Genomic DNA, 16,945 nt, shown 5'->3' with positions numbered 1-16,945 from the left:
ACCCTTTCTCCAGCACACAGACACCCTTTTCTTGGTAGTCTTGTCTTGTCATCCAAAAGTTGTCTTTGTCTTTCATGATGTTGAGAGATAGAGTTTTAAATTAGCCCAAAAGTCAGCAACAGGACCTGATTCAGGAAGACAGATTGTTAAAAATGCAAGAGAACTACTTTGCTTATCACCCGGTATGAGTAACTGTTCTGCCCCTGTGATGTTTGTTTAAGACCTCATTGTGCCTTCCTGCCATTTTGTCCTGCAGAAAGCATTCCAGGAACCAGCTGGCCCAAGTCTAACTACATGTGTTTCAAATGCAGATGCTTCATCAACTCTGACAAACTTTTACTGTTACAGGACAAGAGATAAAAATATAAAAATAATGAGGACCTGAGGACCCAACCCTCCTGATTTAGTAGCTCTGTTCCAGGAACCAGGGGGCCATAAAACCTTTTGGCGTCCCCTTATCTCCTGGAGCCATAAAACAATCCTGTAACTTGTGGTATCTTTGACATTCCCCTTTGCCATCCCCTCAACCCCTGGGGCTCACAGCCTCTTCCTTTAAATACTCTTTCTCCCAGCCTCTCCACTGCCCCTGCGTGGGATATGAGTCTTGACCCCAGTGCACTGGTTCCTATCCATAAACCTCATGTGATTACAGCAAGGATGGTCTTGTTTGAGTTCTTGGGGGGGGGGGCAGTCGCGTCATCCCAAGACTTGAGTGAGGGTCTCCCAGCTCTGGGGATCATTCAATGTCTGCTAGGACTGCGCCACCAAAGAATACCATGTGCTTCCTGCAAGGTGGGTCTTCAATTTGGATCGTAAATTTCGAAAGTTTTTCCACATCTCCTTTCAGAACTCGTCCTAAGTAAAGCTGTTTAAGCTCTCGTTCCAACCTCAATGGCAGGCCAGAATACATGGTAGAACCTCCAGAAAGCACAATGTGCTTGTAAAATTCAGATCTGGTATCAATGTCAGCTGCCTGGATTGTGTTAAAAAGCAATTCAGCAACACCAACCCCCTCAACATTGATCAAATGAGGCTGAAATAAAGCTTCTGGTGCTTCAAATTTTTCTCCTCCAACCTTAATAATATGTCCATCTGGAAAAGTATATGACTCAACTAGCACTGTTGTGTCTAAGGCCAGCTTCTGCTCTTGCTCAATATTGTAACCCACATAACAAAGTTTTTCTTTAATCATGAGAACTGTCTCAGTCAGCAGAATGGTTGAAGGCATATCCTCGCAACAGCAGCAGCTTGATAAGATACCTGGTAATATCCCTCCCAGCAATATCCAGCCTCCTTTTAAGGTGAGGGAGGGAACAGCCTTTATATACTGGGCAAATGTGAGTGACACCATCTCCAGAGTCCATTACCACACCAGTCAGTAACCTTGAGCATAAAAAGTCAGATCTGCTTGGATGGCTACATATACACCAGAAAACTGGTTAAGTTTCACAATCTTCTCTCTGTTATTGGTTGGATTCATGGGAGGTTCTATAAGTACAATTTTGCAGTTTCTGGTGTCTATATTGAGTTTCTCTGGTCCAAATGTGTAGTCCCACATGTGCTTCATGTCATCCCAGTTCCGCCCGATGCCATTCTCCATCGGGTAGTTCATTTCCAACATGGAGCACAGCTCACTTGCCTCATCGCCAACCATGAGATCCTTGATTTCAATGTTTCCCACTTTGGTGGTTGATCTGATAATAGGTCTTCCAACCAAAGGTGGGAAGATGTGTTCTGGAAAGTTAGAGCCTGCATATCCACACTTCACAAACCCAGTGCCATTGTCGCACACCACCACCTTCCTGCCCTGGCTGTCCATGGTTCGATTATATAAAATCAGCAGCAAAAGGAAGTTTGTCTTAATAATGCAGCTTCTGTGATATTAAGTATTTTTGCCTGTTTTACCTCAATTTGAACAAATAGGAGAAGTCTGTGTGCATGCTGGACATGCTCAGTACACATTATAGCCCACCGGTGCCAACTGCTTGGTGTTGGGTGTGAGACTCAGAGTCACAGACCTCCTAAGCACACCTAAATCATGCTGTCAAATTCTCCAGTCCTGGGAGTCCTGGGCCCATTACAGGACACATGCTGTATATAGGACTGGTATCAAGGACTACTAAGTGTAGAAAATTATCAACTCTTGGCTTTGACCATGACTTTAAATAGATAAGGGGTGGAAAACAAGGAAGAATAGGATGGAATTGAATAAAACAGTGAAAGAACATTGTTCTTTGTACCTTTAATGTAGAATTTGTTTTTATTTCATAATTCTGCTAGCAAACATGACTGTTAAAATGATGTATTTACATATGTAATAATTTAGAAATTCTATTTTATAATTCTCCTACTCTAAGGTGAAATGATGAATTTACTAATTTAGGAGTTGGGACATACTGTATTCTATTGGAGGTGTCCTTCAGGTTTGAGTCCTTCAAAATAAAACAAAGCCTTTTTTAAAAGATCTGATTTTTAGCTCTTGAAACCCATCGTCACTTAGATTTCCAATGCTAATTAAAATTCCTTTATTTTTAAATTACAATCACCAATGCCTTGAGGAAAGTCTTAGAAAATGTGGTATTAGGTGTTAACTTTCCAGTTCTGAGCGCTGTTAGCATCTATCCATCTATCCGGCAAGTAATGGAAAGATCAAAGGAAAGCTAAATATTCTAAATTTAACACAAATAAACTTCTTTTTGATTAAGAAAATAAATTAAGTTTACAAAGTAATTTGAAAAAAACTAAATATATAAAGATAAAAATTTACACAATAGGTAAAATGCCTTTCTAGAATATTACATATTATGGTTACACAAATGTTAATTTAAAGGTGTAAATTAACTCTTCTTCATTAGCTATTTTGTTGGCAATCTGAATTATATATCTGCTTTCTCGTCCTTGCATCCACAACTAACAAAATGTTCTTTTGATAGCTCAGCCCATGTCTGTGACTGTATTTGAACATGCATATTATTACATATATTTTTAAGTTTATAAAGGGGTTATGACATTAATTAATTGACATCTCCATTACACCTAATATTGCTCCTTTATTCAAAAGAAAACTCTCTAAAACAGAAAGACATGAAAATACATATTTAGTGATTACAGAAACATAAGCTCTGCTCTAGAACACTACTATGTGGTCATTAAATCTAGCCTCTTGTTCTCCTTTGAGAATGTAAAGGAGCAAAGCCTAAAGGTAACAACTCTCTACCTGTGTCATTCTCCTCAAATACTGTTTCTAATTTGTTGTGGTAAATCTCTAACCACAATAAGCCCATTCAAGGAAAACACAACTTTGTTACAGGGAATCACTAATCCAATAAACCCATGCAAACAAACAAACAAACAAACAAACAAACAAACAAACCCAAAAACCCACAACTCAGTTGTATATTTATAAGCTGCATGACTATATTGGGCAGATCTGCTACTGCACAACCTTTTTCCTAGCTATGAAATCCCTACTACTTGGAGTTTCCCCAGGCCATGCACCTCTATTCCATCTTCCTTCCAAAAAACAGTCCCTTTATTCTCCTCTGTTTGCAGTTTCCTGCAACTCCTCTTCTTTCTCTCCCCTTCCTCCTTTGCCTGGAAAACCCACCTCCTCATTTTAACCCAGTAGTTAGCTATTTGGCTTCTTTCTTAGCCAATCAGATAATTAAGGGAAATTCCTGTACACTAGTTTATTTATTTTTCCCTTTTGAAAAATAGTATATGTGAAAGTAAATTTATTAAGTCACAAGTTAGATTTTGGGTAGCATATATTGGTTTCTATTTATCAGGGAGTGGAAACTTTAGATATATTTGAGTGGTAGAGTCTTTCCTAGCATAAGAAATACTGGCTTTGACCATCAGTTGCTGTATTACAAAGAAAAGTGGCTGTTTTCTTCATCTTCACTGACATACTATGTATTGTTTGTTGGTATAAACTTCAGTTTATCTTTGTGATTGATAACAAGACCTGGATACATGCTTAGAAATAACATCATCTCCAAATAAAACACATTGGCTTCCTGTTTAATTTCTTTGTTTTAATTGTCATTTGTTTCTATTTTAAAAGAAATAGCAACAGAGGTAATGTGCAAATAATAATAAAATAGTAAATGGATTAGAATTATCTCTATGCATTTGAGAGTTTGAAGGATACAGGTCATATACTGCAGTATTTAAATAATATTTAATCACATATAATTTGATATTAATGTGTATGAACATAAATGGAAAATATAAATTTTAAAATTTGTCAGTATTCCTTTAAAGCATTTTGAGAAATCTTCCATCTGTTTTAATATAATAGGATAAATGAAATCTACATTACAGTGAAATTATACAAGGTAAGTAAATTTTCATTAGTTCTATTGACTTTAACCTCATTTTTCTTCATTTATTCTAATAAGTTATTTTCAAAGTAGGTAAAACAACATCATCATTATTGCTAATAAGTAAGCTATAAGAATCAGTGGTAAAAGATCAAAGAATAAATTTCCTTTGTATTCAGCTAATATTTTAAAAAGCTGGATTTTTATAGGATTAACTTCAGGAACAAGCCTTATATAGTCATTGTGCAAAGGATTCATCAAAAAGAAACAAGTTAACACACCCTAGCTTTTTTATTATAAATAATGTTCACATAATAATATTTTTCAAGCAAGTGGACAGCACTGTTCTCTTCTGAGGTAAAACTATTATCTTCTGACTCTGTGTAGAAATCAAAGAGAAGTCTTTCAAAACTGTTTAGAAACTAGAAATATTTTCTTACCTTACTTATCTTACTTATAGCCATGGTATTAGCTTTGAGAGTAGATAAAAGCATTTCTTTTTGCCCAAAGAGCCTTTTTTTAATACCAAAATAATTAGTAATTATAAAGAGACAAAGAAAACATACATTTAGTAGAATAAATAATAAAGCAAAGAATATTTTAGTCTTCATGTGCTTTATATGCATCTAGTATTTTAATTTTATGGTTATAATATAATTACAGCATTTGCCCTTTCCCTTTATTTCCATAAAACATAAGCACCTTCTCTCATATACTCCACACTCTCCTGCAGATCCATGGTATCTTTTTCAAAAAATAATTGTATTTCATACAAAATGCATGTGAATGTACATATATATTCCTAAACATTGAAGTTGCACTTTTATTCTCTAGAACCAGTGTCTGGACCTTCTGTAAGCATATTTGCATGTTCCTATCACCCACTTATTTACAATGATGATAAAACTTATCAAGAGCTTCAGAAGAAACTGCTGTAACTTGCAAATTATTTCTCCTTTAAGCAAAGAAGTACTTGAAGTCATAGCCAGAGCAATCAGACAATAAAAAGAGGTCAAAGGGATACAAGTTGGAAAGGAAAATATCAAAATATCACTATTTGCAGATGATAAGATAGTACACATCTATGACCCCAAAAATTCCACCAGAGAACTCTGAAATCTGATAAACAACTTCAGCAAAGTAGCTGGATATAAAATTAACTAAAACAAATCAATGGTCTTCCTCTACTCAAAAGATAAACAGGCTGAGAAAGAAATTAGGGAAATTACACACATCAAAATAGTCAAGAGTAATATAAAATTCCTTGGTGTGACTCTAACAAAGCAAGTGAAAGATCTCTATGACAAAAACTTAAACTCTCTGAAGAAAGAAATCAAAGATCTCAGAAGATGGAAAGATCTCCCATGCTCATGAATTGACAGGATTAATATAGTAAAAATCATATCTTGCCAAGAGCAATCTACAAATTCAGTGCAATCCCCATCAAATACTTCATACAGTTAGAAAAAGCAACTTGCAAATTCATTTAGAATAACAAAAACCCCAGGATAGTGAAAACTATCCTCAACAATAAAAGAACTTCTGGGCAAATCATCATCACTGACCTCAAGCAGTATTACAGAGCAATAGTGATAAAAACTATAGGGTTTTAGTACAGAAACAGGCAGGTAGATCAGTGGAATAGAATTGAAGATCCAGAAATGAAATCAAACACCTATGGTCGCTTGTTCTGTGACAAAGGAGCTAAAAGTATCCAATGGGGGGGAAAAAAGAGCATTTTCAACAAATGGTGCTTGTTCAACTGGAGGTCAGCATGTAGAAAAAGGCAAATCAACCCATTCTTATCTCCTTGTACAAAGCTCAAGTCCAAGTGGATCAAGGACCTCTACATAAAACCAGATACACTGAAACTAATAGAATAGAAAGTGGGGAAGAACCATGAACACATAGACACAAGAAGTTTTTTCTGAAGAGAACACTAAATGCTTCTGCTATATGATCAAGTATAGACAAATGGGATCTCATAAAATTGCAAAGATTCTGTAAGGCCAAGGACACTGTCAATAGGACAAAACAGCAAACAACAGATTTAGAAAAGATATTTAAAAATCCTACATCTTATAGAGGACTAATATCTGATATATACAAAATCCCAAGAAGTTAGATACCAGAGAATCAAATAATCCTATAAAAAATTTTAAAAAACCTGGATTCAGAGCTAAGAAATGAATTCTCAACTGAGGAATATCAGATGACTAAGAAGCACCTAAAGAAATGTTCAACTTCCTTCGTCATCAGGGAAATGCAAATCAAAACAAGCCTGAGATTCCACCTCACACCAGTCAGAATGGCTAAGAACAAAAACTCAGTTCACAACAGATGCTGGTGAAGATGTAAAGAAAGAGCAACACTCCTCCATTGCTAATGGGATTGAAAGCTGGTACAACCACTGAGGAAATCAGTCTGGCAGTTCCTCAGAAAATTGGACATAGTACTACCTGAGGACCCAGCTATACCACTCCTGGGCATACACCCAGAAGATCCTTCAACATATAAGAAGGAAACATGCTTCACTATGTTCACAGCAGCCTTATTTATAATAGCCAAAAGCTGTAAAGAATCCATATGACCTTTAAGAAAAGAATTGGTGCAGAAAATGTGGTATATGCCCACAATGGAGTGCTACTCAGATACTAAAAACAATGACTATATGAAATTCATAGGCAAATGGAAAGAACTAGAAAATATCATTCTGAGTGAGTTAACCCAGTCAAAAGAGAACACACATGGTATTCACTCACTGATAAGTTGATATTATCCTAAAAGCTCAGAACACCCAACAAAAAATTCATAGACCATATGAAACAAAAGAAGACCAAAACATGAATGCCTCAGTCTTTCTTAGAAGGGGGAACAAAATACTCCTGTGAGAAAATAAAGGGACAAACAGTGAAGCAGATACTGAAGTAAAGGTCATGCAGAGACTGCCCCACCTGGGGATCCATCCCATATGCAGTCACCAAACCCACACTCTATTGATGATTGCAAGAAATACTCCCTGACAGGAGCCAGATATGGATGTCTCCTGGAAGGCTCTGCCAAAACCTTACTGATACAGATGAGGATGGTTGCAGCTAACCATCAGACTGAGCATGGGGACTGCAATGGAAGAGTTAAAGGAAGGTCTAAAGGAGCTGAAGTGGTTTCCAGTCCTTTAAGAGAAAACAACATCAACCAACCAGATAACCCACTACCCCCACAAAGCTTTCAGGGACTAAACCACCAAACATTTAGTACACATGGAAGGACCCATGGCTGCAGGTACATATATAGCAGAGGATGTCATTGTTTAGCATCAATATGAGGAGAAGCCCTTGGTCTTGTGAAGGCTCATTTCCCCAGAATGCCAGGGTGTTGAGTTGAGAGTGGGTGGGTAAGAGTGGGAGCATCTTCATAGAACCAGGGGGAGGGAGATGTGGATGTGAGTGGGGAAAGGGATAACATTTGAAATGTAAATACACAAAATATACATTTTTTAAAAAGAGAAGAATCGGCTACTCTATTCACATCACCTGTGTGGAAGATGACTTCATAAGTAGAAGCCTATTGGTACTACAGAAAGGATGAATAGCTCTGTAGCTCCCAGAAATTTATGAGCACAAGCTACTCAATGTTAGCACAAAGGTCCTTGCTTTTCTGGATGCTTAAATTCATACTATTAGAAATCATTCTATCCTAGTTTTTAATGAGAAATACTTAGACAATTTTTAGACCTTGGGCTTTATGCAAGCTATTCAGCAAGTAGATTAATAGTATTTTAAACCTCAAGTAGTTGTTTCGGTCAACTCATGATAGTTTTGCTACATCAAATATGAGCAAAATACCAACCATGGTCAGTATAGATTATCAGAAAACCCTGGGAAGCTGGCTCAGTAATTGAGGAACTGGACTGAGATATTGAGTGAGTAAAGCTTAGTAATGGGTGATTGCAGGAATAGGCCAGTGTGGGCTAAACCCACGACATTCTGATATACTCAAGCAGGATATCCTTTTTCTTTCTCTATACCCTATTTTCAAATCCCTCCTTATCAATTTTCTCCTATCATTTTTGGATTCTCCAGATGATGCTAAATATTAACATAGATGATCCTCTTGTACACATAATTCCATGTTTCAGAGGAATGGTCTACATTTTGTTTTGTTTTGGATTTTTTGAGGGGGTTATTTGTTTTGTTTAAAATGTGTTATAGCACAGGTCAGTACAACACCAACTAACAAATCTTATGGGCTCCCTCACAGTTTTGTTTCTCTTAAAGATAGGCAGAGATTGGTCACAGTTGTTTTATAAATTCATAATTTTGAATTTGGTTTCTTTAAGTGATCCTGACTTACCTAATCCCTTTCAACCAAAATTACATCATGTTTAAATATGTTCCAATAATACCTACATCAAAAAATCCTTGTAAGAATCAGATATTCTATCAATTAACTTGAGTATAATCTATTTTAAATAAAATGTTTCTTAATGATATCAATTTATTGTTCCAGTTCCCAATAATTCTAAGGACTATCATTTTTGTGAGGCATTATTCTTAATATTATCTTAAATCTAGAAATTGCACTGAAAGAAAGGCCTCTTGCTACAGTAATCTCTGTAGAATGTGGTAATGTAACTTGCATTGTCTATATATGTTATAGGTAAACTGGATCACTCTTTTATTTTTATAAATGGATTCCAATATTCTTCCTCAGCACTGGAATACACAAACAAGATAAATGTCCTTGATTACGCACTTTTTTAATGTAATGATAGAATATCCTGTGTTAGAGCTGGCAGTAACACTCAACTTGAGACAGCCTGGAATTACTTGAAAAGAATTTCAGTTGAGTAATTGTTTTTAATTAATTGCTCTTGGCCATGTCTGTAAAAAATGTTTTGATTATTATTTTATGCAGGAGCAGAAAGCCAAGTGCACATAGTACCATCAATAGGCAGGGAGCCCTGGACTATATAAAAAACTTGGTAAATATTAGAGTTAGAAAGTGAGCCAGCACATGATAGTGATGTACCTTCACTGTTCCTGCTTCTGTGTTCTTATTTTCAGTTCTTTTCCAACTTTTCCCAATAATAGAGCAAGCATTCCTTGGATATGGAAGCAAAACAAATCCATTTTTCTCCTCATTTTAATTTACTCACAGTCTTACTACTGCACAGAAATGAAACTGGAATGTTTTGCATGAGTACTTCATAGAGAATATATGTTTTGCTGTCAACTCTAGAGACATCTATTCCCAAGATTATTTAGTCTTTGAACCATGAGACCTCATGCTGAATATTAGTGTGGTGACCAGATATTCTTTTATTAGCAAACTATTCCTGTTGTAGCTAACCAAGTCCTCTTCAGGATGTTTGTAAAGACACACATTCATAATTTAGTCATTGCTTGGAGATCATTGTCTTATATTCCTTAATACCATAACAATGAAAATTCAACTTAAATGTTTATTTTGAAGAAATTAAAACCACATAACAGAACATTATATGTAAAACTTTCAAGATAAAATCAATAATCCATAAAATATGTGTCATTTTCAAAATAATTTGTGAATATGATCATTTTCCAAAACGATAATAATGTGCAATCACTGATTATATTGCAAAAATTTTTGTCTATATTTAGATGATGACATTTTTATTCTTTCTTTTCATACATCCACTCTAAGTTAAGGACTTTTGCCTTCCCTGGAGCCCTTACAATTAATGTTGATGGATTCAGTACAGATTGTCCAAGTCATTTTATCTTTACTTACAAAAGAAACCTACTGGGTGATGGAACGGTGCTTTGAAACACTAACAGTGCATTTCATTTGTAGTTATTAAACACTCAGCAGGCTTCTCACCACATTGACATTTGTTTCCTAGTCAAAGCTCCTGTCTGACATGGCCCCACTGTGCAAGGTGCCATTTGCTGAAATGAGAATTCAACTGGGATAATTAATAAATGCCATGGTGCTCCCAAACAAATGCATAATTTGGTTTGTATCAAATAAAGTGCACAATCCAAGGACAATCAACATGATGTTTCCTGCTTTGCGCTTAAGAGGATTGAAAGGCTTATGTGGCATCTGGCCCTGTTTTTTGTTTTTTGTTTTTTTTTTTTTTGTAATTATTTTTCTTGAACATATAAATCTACTATGAAAAAGCCTACTCTGATAAAGAGTAAAACAGTCTAAGTTTGGATTAGGATAGTCAGGATACTAATTGTTTACTAGGATACTAGGATATATATATATATATATATATATATATATATATATATATATATATATACATATATATATATGTACTATTAAATTTTTGTATTTATTATAGTGAAATTAAAACAACATAAAAATAATCACCTTGTATTGATACTTATAAAAATAACATTTTCTTACTTAATTTTATTTTTCTTAGATATCTTATGTATTTACATTTCAAATGTTATCCCATTTCCCCTTTCTCCTATACCCCCTCCACCTCCCCCTGTTTCAGTGAGGATGCTCCCATTCCCAACCACCCACTCCCACCTCAATACCCTGGCATTCTCCTACATTGGGGAAATGAGCCTTCTGAGGACCAAGGGCTTTTCCTCACATTGATGCTGGACAAGGCCATCCTCTGCTACAAATGTGGCTGGAGTCATGAGTCCCTTTATGTGTACTCATTTGTTGGTGATTTATTCCCTGGGAGTTCTGAGCATGGGGAGACTGGTTGTTTGATATTTTTGTTCTTCCTATGGGGATTCAAACTCCTTCAGCTCCATCAGTCTTTTCTCTAACTTCTCCACTGGGGTTCCCTTGTTCAGTCCAATGGTTAGCTGCAACCATTCTCAAGTATCAGTAAGGCTCTGCCAGAGTCTCCATATCTTGCTCCTGTCAGCAAGCATTCTTGTTATCAGCAATAGTGACTGGCTTTGGTGGCTGCATAAATGGGATATTTACATGAGTTTCAAGAAAAATATGGAGTAAAATATAATTTATATGATCTTCAGATATAAAACTCTTACTATATATACATATAAGAGTTTCTTAAACACTTGCGGACTCATGTAGTTGTTGATAGTAAGAGTAGCAATAGTAATCAAAGTTTTCTAGTAAGAGCAGCAAAAGGGTGTGGTATAAAGTTTGTTCTTAATTATTGTTTCTAGTTGATTAATTTTCAACTTTGGTTAGCTATACCTTCATTAAACTGAATGTTTGAGACATAAAATGATATGTAGAAAAACAAACACTGATGGCCACATGTAGCAAGTAAAAATCACTATACCACATGGTATTCAATGCCTGACTGTGCTTCATCCAATTAGGGCTGCAAAAGTAATTCTCTCATTTTAAGAAAAAAAAACATGATGACAAAAATCAAAGAAAGATTATACATTATATTTAATCTAAAATCATATTTTATAATTTTACTGGCTGGGCAATTCAATCTATTTTAAAAATAAACATGCTTTTATAATAATAGAGGACCTGTGATAAGCGTATGTTTAGAGAGTATTTCAGTAAAGGGGATTAGAACATTGAATCAAGTTTTATACAATGATTAAAACACATGGTCTTCAAAATGTTGAATTTTTAATTTTATGTATCAGTAAAGATAGATAACCCATTGTGTAAATGTGCCCAATTTCATAATCTATTATACCTCAATCAAAATAAATGCTGTTTGGGGATTTTGGGGGGAGAAGGGCTATTTGAAATAGAGCACCCATAAACAGATATGAGCAAGTATCTCTGTAGTGAAATGAGGCATCCTTCAGTTAGACTCTAAATGTTGCACAGCTGGGGACTATGTTAGATCTATTTCCACATTTTTGAGATATCCCAACTTATTTGTTAAGTGTCTATTTATACTTGTACTACATCCAGCAAATGGTAAATGTTCCTGTGTCCTCAAAATCCTGACCCAGAATTGTTCCTGTCTAAAAGTACTGCAGAGACAAAATGGAGAAGAGACTGAGAGAAAGGAGGTCTAGTGACCAGCCCAACTTGTGATCCATCTCAAGGTGTGACTTCAAGTCCTGACACTCTTACTGATGCTCTGGTGTACTTACTGAGAGGAGTCTAGCATGACTGCTTTTTGAGAGGCCCAACAAGCAACTGATTGAGACAGACACAGATATTTATATTCATTTTTTAAAATAAAGATATTTCAGTACTTGATGTTCATTTACTTTTAGTTTGTTGGTATATTCTTCACACAAGCTTTCCATTAGATCTATAGTTGACAAATAATTCCCCAATTCTGTAGGCTGCCTTTTTGCAGGTATGATGGTGGCCTTTACTATACAAAGCATTTTATGTTTGTGAGCTTTCATGTTTTAATTGTTGATCCTTACGCCTGTGCCCTCATAGAAAATTTCCTGTTGAGAAAATTACCTCCTTCAGAAATAAGTTAATTTTGCATTGTCCATTCTCTTTTATCAGATTCAAGGAACTAATATTATGTTTAAGATCTTAATCCAAATATTTTAGTTTAATATAGAGTGATAAACATGGATTTATTTTTATACTTCTTTTTTTTAAATTTAGAGAATACTTTATTAGTTTTTGTAATCAAACCCACGTAGATAAGACCTTACATATTTAATACAGTGTGTTCCCCCTGTACAAATAGAAAAAACTTAAGTTCAACATTTCTAGACCAATATGGCTGTTAATTTCTGTACAGTGCCAACTCAACACAGTAAACGAGGATACTTTTTTCCAAAGTTGACAGCACAGCTAAAGTTTCAAAAAATTCAAATTATATATCTGTATATATATATTTATATTTATATAAAAAGACCAATAATAGCAGTGTGTTATGCATCAACAGCAGCAACAGCTTTTCCAGGTTCTGCAGTCATCTGAACAAAACTGTAGAGACATCCAGCACACTCCATTAAAAAAAAAAAAGTAAAAAAACAAAACCCGAGAAAATAGCACAGTTCTGTTACTCTTGTGGTACCTGGCACCATTTTTTTTTAAATTAGCTTCTCAATCATCATCTGGAAAGAAAACATTCTGAGCAACATCATTAAAAACAGCTCTGATAAAGCACGGTCACTACTATGTATCATAAAGCAGGTACAAGCTATTTTACATCCACAGAGGTATGATACAGTACTGTCCTACATCTATAATACTAGAGGATACAATTTAAAAGGCATTATTTGAGACTTGATTCTACTTTTCCAGAAGAGGGCCCAAAGGATGGTGTGACACAGCTTTGTAAAGAAACATACTCTAGACAGGATTTCCTTTCACTAGTGGCACAGTTCTAAGGATTCATTCTCTCCATGAATGTCAACTAAAACCGTTATTAAAAAATGAAATATCCCTAGAACAAAACCGTATAACCACCGGATTCACATGAAGATGACCTAGTGGAGACAAGCTGGACCTCACCTTACCAACAAGCTATCAAATCTGTTATGTTTAAACAGTGAGACCTCCAAGGAAGGAGATGCCAAGTAGTGCTTCAAAGCTTCCGACCACAATCAAAACACAGCATCCTTTTCAACAGAAGCAGAAGCTCATCTGAATATACTCAAGGATGCTGACATCAACATTTAATAATCTCCTCACTCATCAAGGAAGAAGGGGAGATCAGTTACTACTGTACTTTATTGTGTTCAAACAAATCACCATGTTACAAAAATAGCAAGCTGCCATAATAAAAAATAAGGCTCCTCTATCCAGCACCAGATAGCATCATTTTGCTTTCAAGCCTAGAAATTGCACACTTGTATATAAACCAACCGAAGATGAGGATTGAGAGTTCATCTTGGTGGATTTTTCCTTTGATGAATATGAAGTGTCCTTCCTTATCTTTTTTGATGACTTTTAATTGAAAATTGATTTTATTTGATATTAGAATGGCTACTCCAGCTTGCTTCTTCTGACCATTTGCTTGGAAAGTTGTTTTCCAGCCTTTCACTCTGAGGTAGTGTCTGTCTTTGTCTCTGAGGTGTGTTTCCTGTAGGCAGCAGAATGCAGGGTCCTCGTTGCGTATCCAGTTTGTTAATCTATGTCTTTTTATTGGGGAGTTGAGGCCATTGATATTGAGAGATATTAAGGAATATTGATTATTGCTTCCTGTTATATTCATATTTGGATGTGAGGTTATGTTTGTGTGCTTTCTTCTCTTTGTTTTGTTGCCAAGACGATTAGTTTCTTGCTTCTTCTAGGGTATAGCTTGCCTCCTTATGTTGGGCTTTACCATTTATTATCCTTTGTAGTGCTGGATTTGTAGAAAGATATTGTGTAAATTTGGTTTTGTCATGGAATATCTTGGTTTCTCCATCTATGTTAATTGAGAGTTTTGTAGGATACAGTAACCTGGGCTGCCATTTGTGTTCTCTTAGGGTCTGTATGACATCTTTCCAGGCTTTCATAGTCTCTGGCGAGAAGTCTGGTGTGATTCTGATAGGTCTGCCTTTATATGTTACTTGACCTTTTCCCCTTACTGCTTTTAATATTTTCTTTGTTTTTTGCATTTGGTGTTTTGACTATTATGTGACTGGAGGCTTTTCTTTTTTTGTCCAGTCTATTTGGAGTTCTGTAGGCTTCTTGTATGCCTATGGGTATCTCTTTTTTTAGGATAGGGAAGTTTTCTTCTATGATTTTGTTGAAGATATTTACTGGTCCTTTGAGCTGGGAGTCTTCACTCTCTTCTATACCTATTATCCTTAGGTTTGATCTTCTCATTGAGTTCTGGATTTCCTGTATGTTTTGGACCAGTAGCTTTTTCTGCTTTACATTATCTTTGACAGTTGAGTCAATGATTTCTATGGAATCTTCTGCTCCTGAGATTCTCTCTTCCATCTCTTGTATTCTGTTGGTGAAGCTTGTATCTACAGCTCCTTGTCTCTTCTTTTGGTTTTCTATATCCAGGGTTGTTTCCATGTGTTCTTTCTTGATTGCTTCTATTTCCATTTTTAATTCCTTCAACTGTTTGATTGTGTTTTCCTGGAATTCTTTCAGGGATTTTTGTGTCTCCTCTCTATGGGCTTCTACTTGTTTATTTATGTTTTCCTGGAATTCTTTCAGGGATTTTTGCGATTCCTCTCTGTAGGCTTCTACTTGTTTATTAATGTTTTCCTGTGTTTCTCTAAGGGAGTTCTTCACGTCTTTCTTGAAGTCCTCCAGCATCATGATCAAATATGATTTTAAAACTAGATCTTGCTTTTCTGGTGTGTTTGGATATTCCATGTTTGTTTTGATGGGAGAATTGGGCTCTGATGATGCCATGTAGTCTTGGTTTCTGTTGCTTGTGTTCCTGCGCTTGCCTCGCCATCAGATTATCTCTAGTGTTACTTTGTTCTGCTATTTCTGACAGTGACTAGACTGTCCAATAAGCCTGTGTGTCAGGAGTGCTGTAGACCTGTTTTCCTGTTTTCTTTCAGCCTGTTATGGGGACAGAGTGTTCTACTTTCAGGCGTGTAGTTTTTCCTCTCTACAGGTCTTCAGCTGTTCCTGTGGGCCTGTGTCTTGAGTTCACCAGGCAGGTCACTTGCAGCAGAAAAGTTTGTCTTACCTGTGGTCCTGAGGCTCAAATTCACTCGCGGGGTGCTGCCCATGAGCTCTGTGCAGCGGCAGCAACCAGGAAGATCTGCGCCGCCGTTTCCGGGAGCTTCAGCGCACCAGGGTTCCAGATGGCGTTTGGTGTTTTCCTCTGGAATCAGTAATGTGTGCAGAGTGCAGTCTCTTCTGGTTTCCCAGGTGTGTCTACCTCTCTGAAGGTTTAGCTCTTTCTCCCATGGGATTTGGGTGCAGAGAACCGGCATTTGAGTCTTTCTAAGCTGCCACAAGGCTAGATTGTTTAGGTTTTCCTATGGTAACACAGGGCTTCTGTATCTTTTTTTTTTTTTTTTTTTTGGCTTCTATATCTTGTATTCAGATGCAAACCCTTCCACATTTGTCCCTTAAACCATGTCCAAATGTATAAAAACCATATGGCCATACATATTACAGCAACATAATTACTCTCGATACCAATTTTCTCTTACTTATGTTTCTCATTGCTACTATCAAATACCTGACAAGAAACAATTTAAAAGAATTTGTATTTATTTTAAGACGATAATACATCATGATGGTGAAAGCATGGTGTTAAGTGTAAGTCACAATTATGTCAGTAAATGTATAAGGCTGTTTTCTAGTATTTGCATCAAACGTGAAATTGAACTGTAACAGAAAGCAGAGACAGAATAAAAATAGTAATTCTTGTCCCCTGAACTCTAATCTTTATAGTTAGCAACATCTCAAAAAGGTTCTATGTTCTCTCTGAGTGGTCAGTAGAGAGTAATTGAGTGCTCACATAAGACTAGGTATTTCACACCCAAACTATGCAGCAATTATTATCATGGAGTTTATATTCGCTTGTCTCAGAAATGGAAGAATTCGAAATGAGGCAATGAACTTCCTGTTGTCTATCACAAATAATTTGGAATAGATATTCAAATTTAAAGCTTGTGCTTTGAAGAAGGGTATTTTTAGCAATAAGTTCAAGTAATCTTACAATCGTTATTAGGCACATTTGCATAATCAAACATTAACCTAAAAATTGCTCCTTAATTTTTGCTTTGTTTTGTTTCTAGTGAAAAATACACCAAAGATGTAAAGTGGTTCCA

The 16,945-nt window shown here is 35.9% G+C and overlaps 1 pseudogene; it reads right to left on the bottom strand.

The window, feature by feature from the left end:
• Positions 1-736: 736 nt before the first annotated feature.
• Actr2-ps1 (actin related protein 2, pseudogene 1) lies at positions 737-1,819 on the bottom strand (annotated as a pseudogene).
• Positions 1,820-16,945: the final 15,126 nt, after the last annotated feature.

This window comes from Rattus norvegicus, chromosome 14 (assembly GCF_036323735.1).
Source record: "Rattus norvegicus strain BN/NHsdMcwi chromosome 14, GRCr8, whole genome shotgun sequence".
NCBI classification, from domain to species: domain Eukaryota; kingdom Metazoa; phylum Chordata; class Mammalia; order Rodentia; family Muridae; genus Rattus; species Rattus norvegicus.
This window is presented reverse-complemented; position numbering and strand designations above follow the sequence as displayed.